The following is a 13,883-nucleotide window of genomic DNA, read 5'->3' on the forward strand; positions in this document are numbered from 1 at the left end:
GAAACTTCTTATATCAATTGGGGTGGGTTGGGGCAATTCTGCACTACCTCAATCTTTAGAGTGTCGACTCGAATTCCTTTACTATGTGGCCTAAGAATGCCATAGATTCAAGCCAAAATTCACACTTTAAAAACTTGGCATAAAGCTACTGATCCTTGAGAGTTTGAAGGACTATTTTGAGATGACTGACATGATTCTCCTCATTCCTCGAGTAGATCAGGATGTCATCAATGAACACAATAACAAACATGTCGAGATACTGCTTAAATACTTTGTTCATGAGATCCATAAATGTTGCAGGAGAATTAGTCAAACCAAATAACATAACAAGGAACTCAAAATGACCATAATGAGTCCTGAAAGTTGTCTTCATGATGTCACTTTTGATTACCTTCAACTGATGATAGCTGGATCTGAGGTCTATCTTAGAGAAGCAAGTGGCACCCTGAAGTTGGTCAAAAAGATTATCAATCCAAGAAAAGAGATACTTGTACTTTATGGTGACGAATGGTAATCAATACACATCCTTAGGGAATCATCTTTCTTTCGCACGAATAAGACCAGAGTGCCCCCACAGTGAGATATTTGGTCAGATGAAACCCTTATCAAGGAGATATTTTAACTCAGTTGGAGCCATTCTATTTGGCGGAATAGAGATGGGTCGAGTATTTGGAAGGATGTCAATTCCAAAATCTATATCTCTTTAAGGAGGGACTCTGGGAAGATCATCGGGAAAGACTTTAGGAAACTCATTTATGACTGGAACTGACTCAAGAGATGGTGTCTTAACATTAGATTCATTAACTCAGACTCAGTGATAGACGCACGCCTTAGAGACTATTTTTTTGTCCTTTAGGTATGAGATGAAACAACCCTTAGGCACTACTGGATTACTTTTCCATTCTATGACTGGCACATTAGGAAACTAAAACTTGGCTACTCGAGTCTTATAATCGATTGAGGCATAACAAGAATAAAGTCAATTCATTCCTAAAATGACTTCAAAATCCACCATGTCTAATTTAACTAAATCAGCCATCATGTTTTTATGATAGATAGAGATGGTACAATTTTGATAGACTCTTTCTGCTAGAATAAACTATATGATAGGTGTAGATACATTGAAAGATTCAAGCAGTTGTTCGAGACAATTCCCAAACTCCATGGCTCTATAGGGAGTTACAAAAGATAAACTCGCACATGGATCAAGTAAGGTATATACATCAAGAGAAAGGGCCTTAAGCATACCAGTAACAACATCTAAGGAGTTCTCATGATCCTAATGACTGGACAGATGGTTTGAACCTCTAATTGGTCCTGAAGTGGCACCTTTTGTTGTACTCCTACCCTAGTTCTACATCAAGCATTCACTGGAAAAGTGATTCTCTCTTCCACACTTTTAACAAACTGTAACACCCCGAAAAGTTTTAAGCTAAGGCCCGAACTATTCTTTATTTGCACATAAGGTCTTATCAGGTTGTTCTTAAATTGTTCATATTTGTAAAGGTAAACTCTTAAGTATGGGAATGATTTTGGATATCAACTAAGATCACTAGAATCTCCTAGCACAAAGTTGAGTTGAAAGCTTTCTTACCGATTAAGTTTTAATGTAAGATTCTACTTAGGTCACTAGAATATCCTAGAACAAAGTTGAGTTGAAACTTGATATTTCTTATTGTGATAGTGACGGTGTGTTTATTTCATCTAAGGTTATAAATGTGAAGGAAGAAGGAGATAAGGTTTTACGATGAGTAATAAGTCATTTTCCTAGTAATACTACATGATAGTTAAGTTGGTAGAAGTGATGAGAGAATGAAGAATTATTATAAAGGTTAGTGAGTAGGAGTTCATGGAGTGGTTATAGTTCTAGGCTTGAATGCGGTGTTGGTATCATGTGGATATTCGCATGATACATTAGGTGTTTCTTGATATGGGATCAAGGTTAGTTGAAGGTTAGTAGGTAATTTCAAAAGTCAGAAAGATAGTAATAGTAACTCTTTTCCCTTCAATGCTCAGTTTAACAGTCATTCGGGGAGATATTGTAACACCCCGAAAATTTTCAAGCTAAGGACCGAATTATTCTTTATTTGCACATAAGGTTTTGTTGGGTTATTCTTAAATTTCTCACACCTGTAAAGGTAAATTCTTTAGTATTGAAATGATTTTGGATATCAATTAAGGTCACTAGAATCTCCTAGCACAAAGTTGAGTTGAAAGTTTCCTTACCGATTAAGTTTTGATGTAAGATTCTACTTAGGTCAACTTCAAATGACCATATCTCTTAGAATTTAAAGAGTTACATGGACCATAACATATAAAATTAAATATATTTGAATCCTCTTTCCAACGCCACCAATTACGCGTCAATCCAAATTTTGAGTAAAAAGTTATGACCATTTTAGTAACATGATACAGTGCAGTGACGAATTTGCCGACGGGAAAACATTAAAAAGGTTTTTTTTTTGTCTTTTTACCTCTAAGAAAACCTTAAAAGAATTTCTTGACTAATTAAAAACCCAACACAATAATATTTTCATCTCTTAATTCATCATTTCCTTCTCTCTCCAACCCTATGTAACACCTCGAATCCGAAAGAGGGAACCATATAAGATTTCAGCATTTCCATGTGCCATCCACAATGACCAACCATGGCCCGTAGGTTGAACCACGGACCATAGGTGGGTCCGTAGATTGGCCACTTAAAAATTGTCCAGGGTGGGAACCATGACTGGACCTACGGATCGTCAGTAGGTCCACGGTCCGTGGTCCAAGGGTTCGTAGGTCGACCCAAAGTTTCTGACCACCACCCACGGTCCACCAGGATGGGCTGTGGGTCAGACCACGGTCCGCCGACTGGGTCCATCGGTTGGTAGGTCCGTGACAGGTGACAGTTTGTTCAAGGGTAGTTGGGTCTTTTTCTAATAAATTAGTTCATATACTGCGTAGTTTTATCCTTCACTAAGACCCATATATAAGCTTTTTCAACCCCCAAATTAACCCATTCACTTAATTCTTCCAATTTCAAAAAAAAACAAATCTCCTCTCCAAATATTTCTCTCTCTAGAAACTTGAAGAAGAAGAAGAAGATTCAACCTAGGGTTGCAAGTCAAGGTCTCAATTCCTCCATTGATGGCTAGCATTTGGATTCAAGGTATGACAGTTTTCATCCATGGATTCCTTCCATTCATGGATTTCCCAAATTCCTCTATTTCAAAAGGTAGAATTCCCCAATTGAGTTAGAGTTCTCTTCAATTATCATTGGTTCTTTTCATTGTTGATTTTAATGATTGAATTATGATCTCTTATGCATGAATTGATGAAATATGATGATTTCCCCATGAACCCATGTAATCCCCAAGTTTTCAAGTTATGAACCATATAATGTGGGATTTTGATCTTAAAGAAAGAGTTTTATGAAATTGAGCATGTATTGCAAGCATTACATGTATTTATAATGAAATCCATATCTAACCCATGTTTTCTAAGCATTGATGATTGAAAGTGGGATTTGACCCTCAAGAGTTAAATTATGGACTTATGCCATTTCTTATGAAATCTACACAAATGTTTTAAGGGTGCTTTGAGAGTAAAGTACCAATGATGATGTTGTGTTGCGAAAGGATATTCTCATAAACACATACTAGCATGATGTGAAAGGTTTTCTCACATAGAAAGGATTCTTAGGTTGAAAGGCTTTCTCACCTAATGGAATCAAAGAGTAAGAGCTATCCTAGTGAACTAGCTTGGATTGGTTGTCCAAGGGCACCTCCATGGGATTTATTCTTGGCATCGAGTGGATATTGATGATGGGCTGGAAGCTCTCCCATTAGTAGAGGTCGGATTTCTAGAAGCAATCTCAAGAGATGAAAGCTCCCTCTTTAGTAAAGGTCGGGTTTCTAGTAGCAATCTCATTATCCCTTAACTATGTGTCCCCATAGGTTGATTAGCTGGTGGATCAGGTTAAGCTAGAAGTTCATGGTTTTTCCTTGGAAAGTAGGACAACCATTTTTGGTGTGGGAGACACCGAGGGATCATATTATAGCTCACATGGTCTCTATGTCGGTTAAGGCTAATTCCCCACAAGTAATAATGAACTAATGTTACTTCAAGAAGTATCACATATGAGTTCAAAGGTTTTAAGATGAAGTTAGCTTGCATTGACCATGATGTTATGACTTGTGTTTTCTAACTCTTTTATATCAAATTTTAGCTTGGTCAATTGCATGTCATGAAATGAAATGTCCCTTTTAGCATGATTTAAATTTTTTATGCATGGCTATCATGCTTGGTACATTGTTTTGTACTAACGCATTATATTGCCTACGTTTTCTCAAATGTAGGGTCCGGTAATCAGGGTACTCAGTTTCGTGGCTAGAGGTTGCTTTGAGATACTTTCGAGTTTTGGTGAGTCATCATGCTTCGAGGATGGAGTTTTATTGTTTCACTTTCTTTCATGTATTTTCTCTTTTGAAAATGATGTATGCGTTAGGCCCAATTTCATTCTATTGTATTAGATGGCTATGATGAGACAAGTGTTTTAGACTTCCGCTTTTGTTTATAAATATTTTATACTTGAACTATTGTTGTACTCTTATGTTATATTTCTTATGTTATGAGAGCTAAGTTATATCTAGGGGTACCCCTGGGTCGTGACAAACTTGGTAATTAGAGCACAAGGTTTATAATGGTCCTAGGATGTTTCATAAGCCACGTCTACTAGAGTCTTGTTCACGAGTGTGAAGCGCGCCATATTTATGAATGAGAGGCTACAAGATGATTAGGAAACTCCACTTCTTTCATTACTCTTAAGTTGTGCAATAGAGTTTAACTCTATAAGGTATATCTCATAATCCTTATCTTATGTTCTTTAGGATATGGCGACTCGATGAGCTTATAATGTGAGGGAGAATGCGGAACAAAAAGCTCATCCCTAAGCTCCTCAAGTTCTAGTTGATCATTTGGTTGAACAAGTGTTGAATGTGGAGTTTAGGGCTGCTTTTCAAGTGTTGGCTCAAGCCATGACGGTCCAAGCCAATAGGGAGGTAGTGGTTTCCGTGAACCCAACTATGGGTACGGTGGCTTCAAGAGTGAAGGACTTCACAAGGATGAATCCGCTGGAGTTTCATGGTTCCAAAGTTGAGGAAGATCCTCAAGAGTTTATTGATGAGGTCTATAAGGTTTTGCTGATCATGGGAGTGACGCTGGTGGAAAGGGTGGAGTTGGCCGCTTATCAACTAAAAGGTATGGCTCAAATATGGTATAACCAATGGAAGAAAGGGAGACCGAAAGATGTGGGTCCTCTTGATTGGGAGAAGTTTAAGGCCACTTTTCTTAATAGGTTCTTTCCCCTTGAGATGAGGGAAGCCGAGGTGCTTGAGTTCATTAACCTTAGACAATGAAGTATGAGTGTGAGGGGATATGCGCTAAAGTCACTCAATTGTCTAAGTATGTTCCATCTATCGTTGCAGATTCGAGGGCTAAGATAAGTAAGTTAGTTTCAGGTGTGTCTGAAATGGTGGTGAAAGAGTGTCGAACCACCATGCTCATTAATGAGATGGACATCTCTCGTCTCATCGTATATGCATAACAAATTGAGGAGGAAAAACATAAGGAAAATTCTAGGGAGGCAAAAAGGGCTAAGAGCGAAGATGGAAATTTCTCTAATACAAGGTTCGATGAAAAAGGTCGTCCTAGATTCTGACAAAGGTTTTCCGATCAAGGTTCCTCCAATGCTCCTCCTAAGTTCAACCAAGATAGGGTGTCTAACCCTAAGCCTCAAGGAGGTAATGGTAGTGGATCTTCATTGCCTAGGTCTAATTGCAGTAAGTGTGGAAGTAAGCACGAGGGTAAGTGCCTAGCCGGCACGGATGGTTGCTTTAGTTGTGGTAAGAGTGGTCACAAAATGAGGGATTGCCCAATGCTTGCGGCTAAAGGGAGAGAGGGCAAGCAAGCTACTTGTAGTGGTGCAGGTTCCAATGCTCCTAAACAAAACCACTTCTATGCACTTCAGACTCATGGTGAACAAGAGAGTTCTCCGGATATAGTCACTGGTATGTTGAAAGTTAACTTGATGTCTATGTTTTATTTGATCCCAGTGCTACCTTGTCATTTGTGACGTCATATGTGGCTATGAGGTTTGATGTTCTTCTGGATGTGTTATTAGAACCTTTTTATGTCTCTACTCATATTGGTGATTCTATTGTAGCTAAGAGGGCCTATAGAAAGTGTCCCATTTCCTTGTCCCGTATAGTTACTTTTGTTGACTTGGTAGAGCTTGATATGTTAGATTTTGATGTTATCTTGGATATAATTTGGCTGCACTCTTTCTATGCTTTTATCGATTGTAGAACCTGTGTAGTCAACTTTCGGTTCCCGAATGAGCCTATGCTAAAGTGGAAGGGGGGAAATTTTATGCCTAAGGGTCAGTTTGTTTCTTGTCTTAAAGATAGAAAGATGATTTCAAAAGGTTGTTTTTACCATCTAGTTAGGGTAAGGGATGTCGATTCCAAACCCCTACTCTTGAGTCGGTCCCTGTTGTCAATGAGTTTCTGAAAGTGTTCCCAGATGACTTACCCGGTATTCCTCTCAAGTGGGAAATAGACTTCGGTATTGACCTTTTCCCAGATACTCAACCTATCTCTATTCCTCTTTATCGTATGGCTCCGGCAGAACTTAAGGAGTTGAAAGAACAATTGAAGGATTTGTTAGATAAAGGTTTCATCTGACCAAGTATCTCTCTATGAGGTGCTCCAGTTTTGTTTATTAGAAAGAAAGATGGTTCTCTTCATATGTGTATCGATTATCGAAATTTGAACGAGGTGACTATTAAAAATAAGTATCCGCTCCCAAGGATAGATGATTTATTTGACCAACTTCAAAGAGCAAGTTATTTTTCTAAGATTGATCATTGATCGGGTTATCACCAATTGTGGTTGAAAGATGATGACATTCCGAAGATGGCTTTTCGACCTCGGTATGGTCATTATGAGTTTTTGGTAATGTCGTGTCAGTTGACTAATGCTCCGACGACGTTTATGGATTTGATGAATAGAGTGTTTAGACAATAACTTGACACATTTGTGATTGTGTTTATTGATTATATTTTGATCTACTCAAGGAGTGAGGATGAGCATTTTGATCATTTGAGGATCGTGTTGCAAATTCTTAAGGACCAACAACTTTTTGCAAAGTTTAGCAAATGTGAATTTTTGTTAAGGTCCGTAGCTTTCCTTGGTCACATTGTCTCGAGTAAGGGTATTGAGGTAGATCCTAAGAAGACGGATGCGGTCAAGAGTTGGCCTAAACCTCTAACTCCTTCAAATATTAGAAATTTCTTGGGTTTAGCCAGTTACTATAGAGGGTTTGTTGGGGGTTTCTCTTCAATTGCCTCTCATTTAACGGCTTTGACTCAAAAGAAGGCTAAGTTCATATGGTATGAAGCATGTGAAAAGAGTTTTCAAGATTTGAAAGATAGACTTACATCCGCTCCGGTGTTGACCTTACCAGAAGGGACGGATGGTTTTGTGGTTTATTATGATGCCTCGAGAATTGGGCTAGGGTGTGTGCTTATGCAAAATGTGTAAGTTATTGCCTATGCCTCAAGGCAACTTAAAATCCATGAGAATAATTATCTTACTCACGACCTTGAGTTAGCGGCGGTCGTTTTTCCTCTAAATATTTGGAAATACTATTTGTACGGAGTACATGTAGATTTGTTTACCGATCACAAGAGTTTGCAATATGTGTTTAATCAAAAAGATTTGAATATTCGCCAAAGAAGGTGGCTTGAGTTATTGAAGGATCATGACATGAGTGTCCTTTATCACCCCGGTAAAGCTAATGTGGTAGCGGATGCTCTTAGTCGGTTATCTATGGGTAGTGTTGCTCATATTGAAAAAGAAAAGAAAGAGGTGGTTGGAGATGTTCATAGATTGGCTCGATTAGGTGTTCAACTAGTGGACTCTACCAAAGGTGGTGTTATGGTTCACAATGGTTCCGAATCATCTTTTGTGATGGATGTGAAGGCCAAGCAAGGTCTTGATCCAATTTTGGTAGAATTGAAAGAGGCGATGCTTAAGAAATACGTTGAGGATTTCTCCCAAGGAAGAGATGGTGTACTTAGATACCAAGGTCGTTTATGTGTTCAAAATGTGGGTGACCTGAGGAAACAAATTTTAACAGAAGCCCATAGTTCGCGGTATTACATTCACCCAGGAGCCACCAAGATGTACCGTGATTTATGGGAGGTCTATTAGTGGAATGGGATGAAGAAGGATATTGCAGGATTTGTGGCTAAGTGTCCAAATTGCCAACAAGTAAATGTTGAGCATAAAAAACCAGGAGGTTTGTCCTAATACATTAGAATTCCTACTTGGAAGTGGGAAGACTTGAACATGGACTTTATAGTTGTGTTGCCTCGCACCTGGCGACAACAAGATTTGATTTGGGTGATAGTAGACCGGATGATGAAATCGGCTCATTTCCTTCCCGTCAAGGTTTTCTTTTCGGTGGAGGACTATGCCAAGTTGTACTTGAAAGAAATGGTAAGGTTTCATGGAGTGCCTTTGTCCATTATTTTTATTGTGGTACCCAATTCACTTCTCAGTTTTGGAAGTCATTCCAAAAGGTGCTTGGCACTAAGGTTAAGCTTAGCACAGCTTTACATACTCAAACTGATGAGCAAGCAGAGTGTACGATCCAAACTTTGGAAGATATGTTAAGGGTTGTGTGATCGATTATAAGGGAAATTGGGATGACTATTTGCCATTGATTGAGTTTGCTTACAATAACAGTTATCATTCTCAAGTATCGATATGGCTCTATTTGAGGCCTTATATGGTAGGAGGTGTAGATCTCTCAGAGGATGGTTTGAGGATGGTTTGAGGTGGGTGAAGTTACCTTAATAGGCCCCAAATTGGTACAAGAGGTCATGGAGAAAGTTCAGCTTATAAGGGAAAAGTTGAAAACGGCTCAAAGTCGGCAAAAGTCCTATGCCGATGTGTGAAGAAGGGGTCTAGAGTTTGAGGTTAACAATTGGGTTTACTTGAAAATCTCACCCATCAAGGGTGTAATGAGGTTTGGTAAGAAGAAGAAGCATAGTCCCTAGTATGTAGGCCCATATCAGGTTTTGAGGCATGTTGGTAAGGTTATTTATGAGTTAGATTTGTCGAACGAGTTAGCAACAATACATCATGTTTTCCATGTCTCTATGCTTAATAAATGTGTAGGAGATCCAACTTCCATAGTTTCCCAGAAGGGTTGGGAGTTGATGAAAGTTTTTCTTATGAAGACGTTCCGATTGAGATTTTGGACCGGCAAGTTAAGAAGTTGAGAAACAAGGAAATAGCTTCTGTGATAGTATTGTGGAGGAATCAATTAGTTGAGGGTTCTACTTTGGAGGCCAAGACCGATATGATGTCCCAATATCCTCATCTCTTTCCTTCTACTCCTATTCTAATTTGAGGTAATGAGTTCCTCTTGGTTTGTCCTTGTTTTAGGAGTCATGTGTTTTTATGTGTTTCCATGATTTCTTTATGTGATACATGTTTATGAAAACTTGTGTTTTGAAAGAAAAAATAAGTTTACATGCTTGATTTTCCTCATGTTGTTGTGCATTGAGTATGAGTTGCCTATAGACTTCATGAGATGAATTGATGAACATGCTTTAGATATGCTTTTTGAGATCCAATTGCATATGAGCTCAATGAGATTGTGTTGAGCATGTTTTTAGCGTGGAGAAGGTAGTTCCTCCTTGAACATGAGTAATGTTGAAAATTCATGCATATTGGGTTGATATATGTAGTTCCTACTTCCTTATGATGCATTTGATTATGTTGAGCTGAGTTGATGTTTCCTCCTTGTATATGTGCATTGCATGCATGATGGGCTGATAGAGTTAGTTCTACCCGTCTTATGATATTTTGAGAATGTCCTAGCTTGGAGCCAATAGTTCCTCCTAGGTTGTATGCATTGCATTGTATGTTGGGTTGTTAGTTCCTTTCCTACTCTTTTAGAACTAGTTTGAGTCACATTCGAGGACGGATGGTCTGAAGGGGGAGATATTGTAACACCCCAAATCCGAAGGAGGGCACCATATCAGATTTCAGCATTTCCAGGTGCCATCCATGATGGCCAACCACAGCCCATGGGTTGAACCACAGACCATAGGTGGGTCCATGGGTTGGCCAATCAAAAAACTTCCAGGGTGGGAACAACGACTAGACCTACGGACTATCGGTAAGTCCACGGTCCGTGGTCCAGGGGTCCGTAGGTTGACCAAAAGACTCTGACCACCATCCACGGTCCACCAGGAGGGGTCGTGGGTCAGACCGTCCGTCGACTGGGTATGTGTGTTGGTAAGTCAGTGACAATTGACAGTTAGTTCAGGGGTAGTTAGGTCTTTCCCTAATTAATTAGTTCCTATACTATATCGTTTTACCCTTCACTAAGACACCTATATAAGTTTTTTCAACCCCAAAATTGACCCATTCACTTTATTCTTCCAATTTCTAAAAAAAAAACGAAAACCAAATCTCCTCTCCAAATATTTCTCTCTCTAGAAACTTGAAGAAGATGAAGATTCAACTTAGGGTTTCAAGTCAAGGCCTCAATTCCTTCATTGAAGTCGAGCATTTGGATTCAAGGTATGATAGTTTTCATCCTTGGATTCCTTCCATTCATGGAGTTCCCAAATTCCTCTATTTCAAAAGGTAGAATTCCCCAATTGAGTTAGTGTTATCATGGGTTCTTTTCATTGTTGAATTTAACGATTGCATTATGATCTCTTATTCATGAATTGATGAAATATGATGATTTTATGATGATTTCCCCATGAACCCATGTAATCCCCATGTTTTCAAGTTATGAATCATATGATGTGGGATTTTGATCTTCAAGGAAGAGTTTCATGAAATTAAGCATGTATTGCAAGCTTTACATGTATTTATGATGAAATCCATATCTAACCCATATTTTCTAAGCATTGATGATTGAAAGTGGCTTTTGAGCCTCAAGAGGTAAATCATAGACTTATGCAATTTCTTATGAAATCTATGCAAATGTTTTAAGGGTGCTTTGAGAGTAAAGACCAATGATGATGTTGTGTTGTGAAATGATATTCTCATAAACACATACTAGCATGATGTGAAAGGTTTTCTCACATAGGGATTCTTAAGTTGAAAGGCTTTCTCACCTAATGGAATAAAAGAGTAAGAGCTCTCCTAATGAACTAGCTTGGATTGGTTGTCCAAGGGCACCTTTCCATGATTATATAAGTCAAGTAAGAAATGACTATTCCATGGGATTTATGTTAAGCACCGAGTGGATATTGATGATGGGATGGAAGCTCTCCCATTAGTAGAGGTCAGGTTTCTAGAAGCAATCTCATGAGATGGAAGCTCCCATGTTAGTAGAGGTCGGGTTTCTCTTAGAAATCTCCTTATCCTTAGCTAAGTGCCCCCATAGGTTGATTAGTTAGTGGATCCACTTAAGCTAGAAGTTCATGGTTCTACCTGAGCAAGTAGGATAACCCTTTTCGGTGTGGGAGACACCGGGGATCATGTTATAGCTCACATGGTCCCTATATCAGTTAACGCTAATTCCCCACAAGTATACTGAACTAAGGTTACTTCAAGAAGTATCGCATATGAGTTCAACAGTTTTAAGATGAACTTATCTTGCATTGACCATGATGTTATTACTTATGTTTTCTAACTCTTTTATATCATGTTTTATCTTGGTCAATTGCATGTCTTGAAATGAAATGTCCCTTTTATCATGATTTAAATTTTCTATGCATGACTATCATACTTAGTACAATGTCTTGTACTAACGCATACTTTTGCCTACATTTCCTCAAATGTAGGGTCCGACAATCAGGGTACTCAGTTTCGTGGCTAAAGGTTGCTTTGAGATACTTCCGAGCTTTTAGACTTCCACTTTTGTTTATAAAATGTTTTGGACTTGAACTATTGTTTTACTCTTATGTACTATTTCTTATGTTATGAGAACTAAGTGGCTTGTATGGAGTCCTTCGAGGTTCTATATTCCATGTTACATCTAGGGTGTACCCCTGGGTCGTGACACCTTAAGGCAAAACCCTAAGAAAAATCAAAGTAGAAGACTTCATTCAATATTCTTTTTAAAGGTAAGTTTTTCTCCAAAAATTACGTTCTTTCCAATTCAAATTCCTCCATACAATTATGAATCACTAATGAAAATCATAATTCTTGGCTATAGAGATTTTAAGAAACCAATTTAAGAATCTCAAGAAAGATTTTCTTGATTGTTCTCCTTCAAGCTATGGTTTCAAGGCATCTAATCAAGTTCTTCTTCAAGATTTTTCAATATACTTCAAGATTCTTCAAGAACCGTATTCTTCCACGTATGTAAGAATATCATAGTGTTGGACTAGTTCATCCTCATGCCCTACATCTATTTTCAAATCAGTAAAAGAGTAATCTAGGATTCTACCCCTAGATTTGAGTATTCTTGAGATGAGTTGATTTCCAGTTCTAGAGTTCCTATTTCTTTTTTAAATTCTACTCCTAATTATTGAATTGCTAGACGTTATGCATTAACATTCTGAGTTGAGTCATTCATGTCCATAATTTCGCATGAACCCTATGAATTGAGTTATAAATTTTGAGAGGCTTTTTAAAGCCAACACTTTAGTTTTAAACTAAGTTTTTTTGAGGAAGTAAAGATGAATTTTGAGAAAGAGTTGTATTCATGAGTTTCTACATGGTTATTGAGGTCCTCAAGTTGAGTCGTTCATGTCCATAATTCTGCATGAACCCTACGAATTGAGTTATAAGTCTTGAGAGTCTTTGAAAGCCAACCATTATGTTTCAAACTGAGTTTTGCGAAAAAGTTTAAAGGTTCTATTTCATAAAGACTTAAGATTTTCTAATGTTATTTTATTCATATATATATATATATATATATATATATATATATATATATATATATATATATATATATATAACATATATACCTATGTTAATTATTGGACTTGAAAGATAAGTTCATAAGTGCGTGTTTTCAAGAAGATAAACATGTTTCATGTTTTGAAAAGTATTTCAAGTAATGTAAGATGCTCATTCTTTGTAATGGGTGAATTGAGCACAAATTTATATTAATTATTTTGGGAGTAGTATCGAGCACCGAGTTGGGTTTGAGTCTTTTATGATTCGAAAGTCTCATAGAACTATATAGCCAGCGTAGGATATGATAGCATTGATTCTTCATGCGACTCCTCACTACCTCTAATAAGGCCAATTAGATGGATCCATAGTCACAAAATCATCTTATACTCCCGGCAAGGTATAGGATGGGCCCTTGCAACATGCGGCAGGACATTGTATCATTGTTAGGCTCATAGTAATTGTTGTCAGTTAGAGAAACTCCCCACAAGTAAAGTATATTATTTTCATGTTGCTTTCATTGTATATTTTAATGTAAATCATAAATGGTTTTCACTTCATTTTCATGTATTGATTCAGTTGAGTTTCTTTCAGTCATTCAGTTCAGTTATTTGTTTACTCAGCCATATTACATACTCGTACATCCCATGTACTGATAGCATTCGACCTACATCCTTTTATGATGCAGATATAGGTGTTCATTATTAGCAACATGCGGTTCGTTGAGATCACTCTGCACTCCAGTTAGTTTTTGTAAGCCTCCTTGTATTCTAAAGGACTTCACAGTTACTTTTCAGTTAATAGTTTTGAGGTGTCGTGGGTCTTGTTTCGACATCCTTTTTTAATAGTAGATGCTTCACAGATAGACAGTTTTGGAGAGTCTTTCAGTTTCAGATATTTTATTTAAAACTTATGTTTCATACTCAGTATATCTAGTTCAGTTTTGAGATTCAGTAAATC

The sequence above is a fragment of the Solanum verrucosum genome, unplaced genomic scaffold (genome assembly GCF_900185275.1).
Source record: "Solanum verrucosum unplaced genomic scaffold, falcon-dt-bn FXZP01000274.1, whole genome shotgun sequence".
NCBI classification, from domain to species: domain Eukaryota; kingdom Viridiplantae; phylum Streptophyta; class Magnoliopsida; order Solanales; family Solanaceae; genus Solanum; species Solanum verrucosum.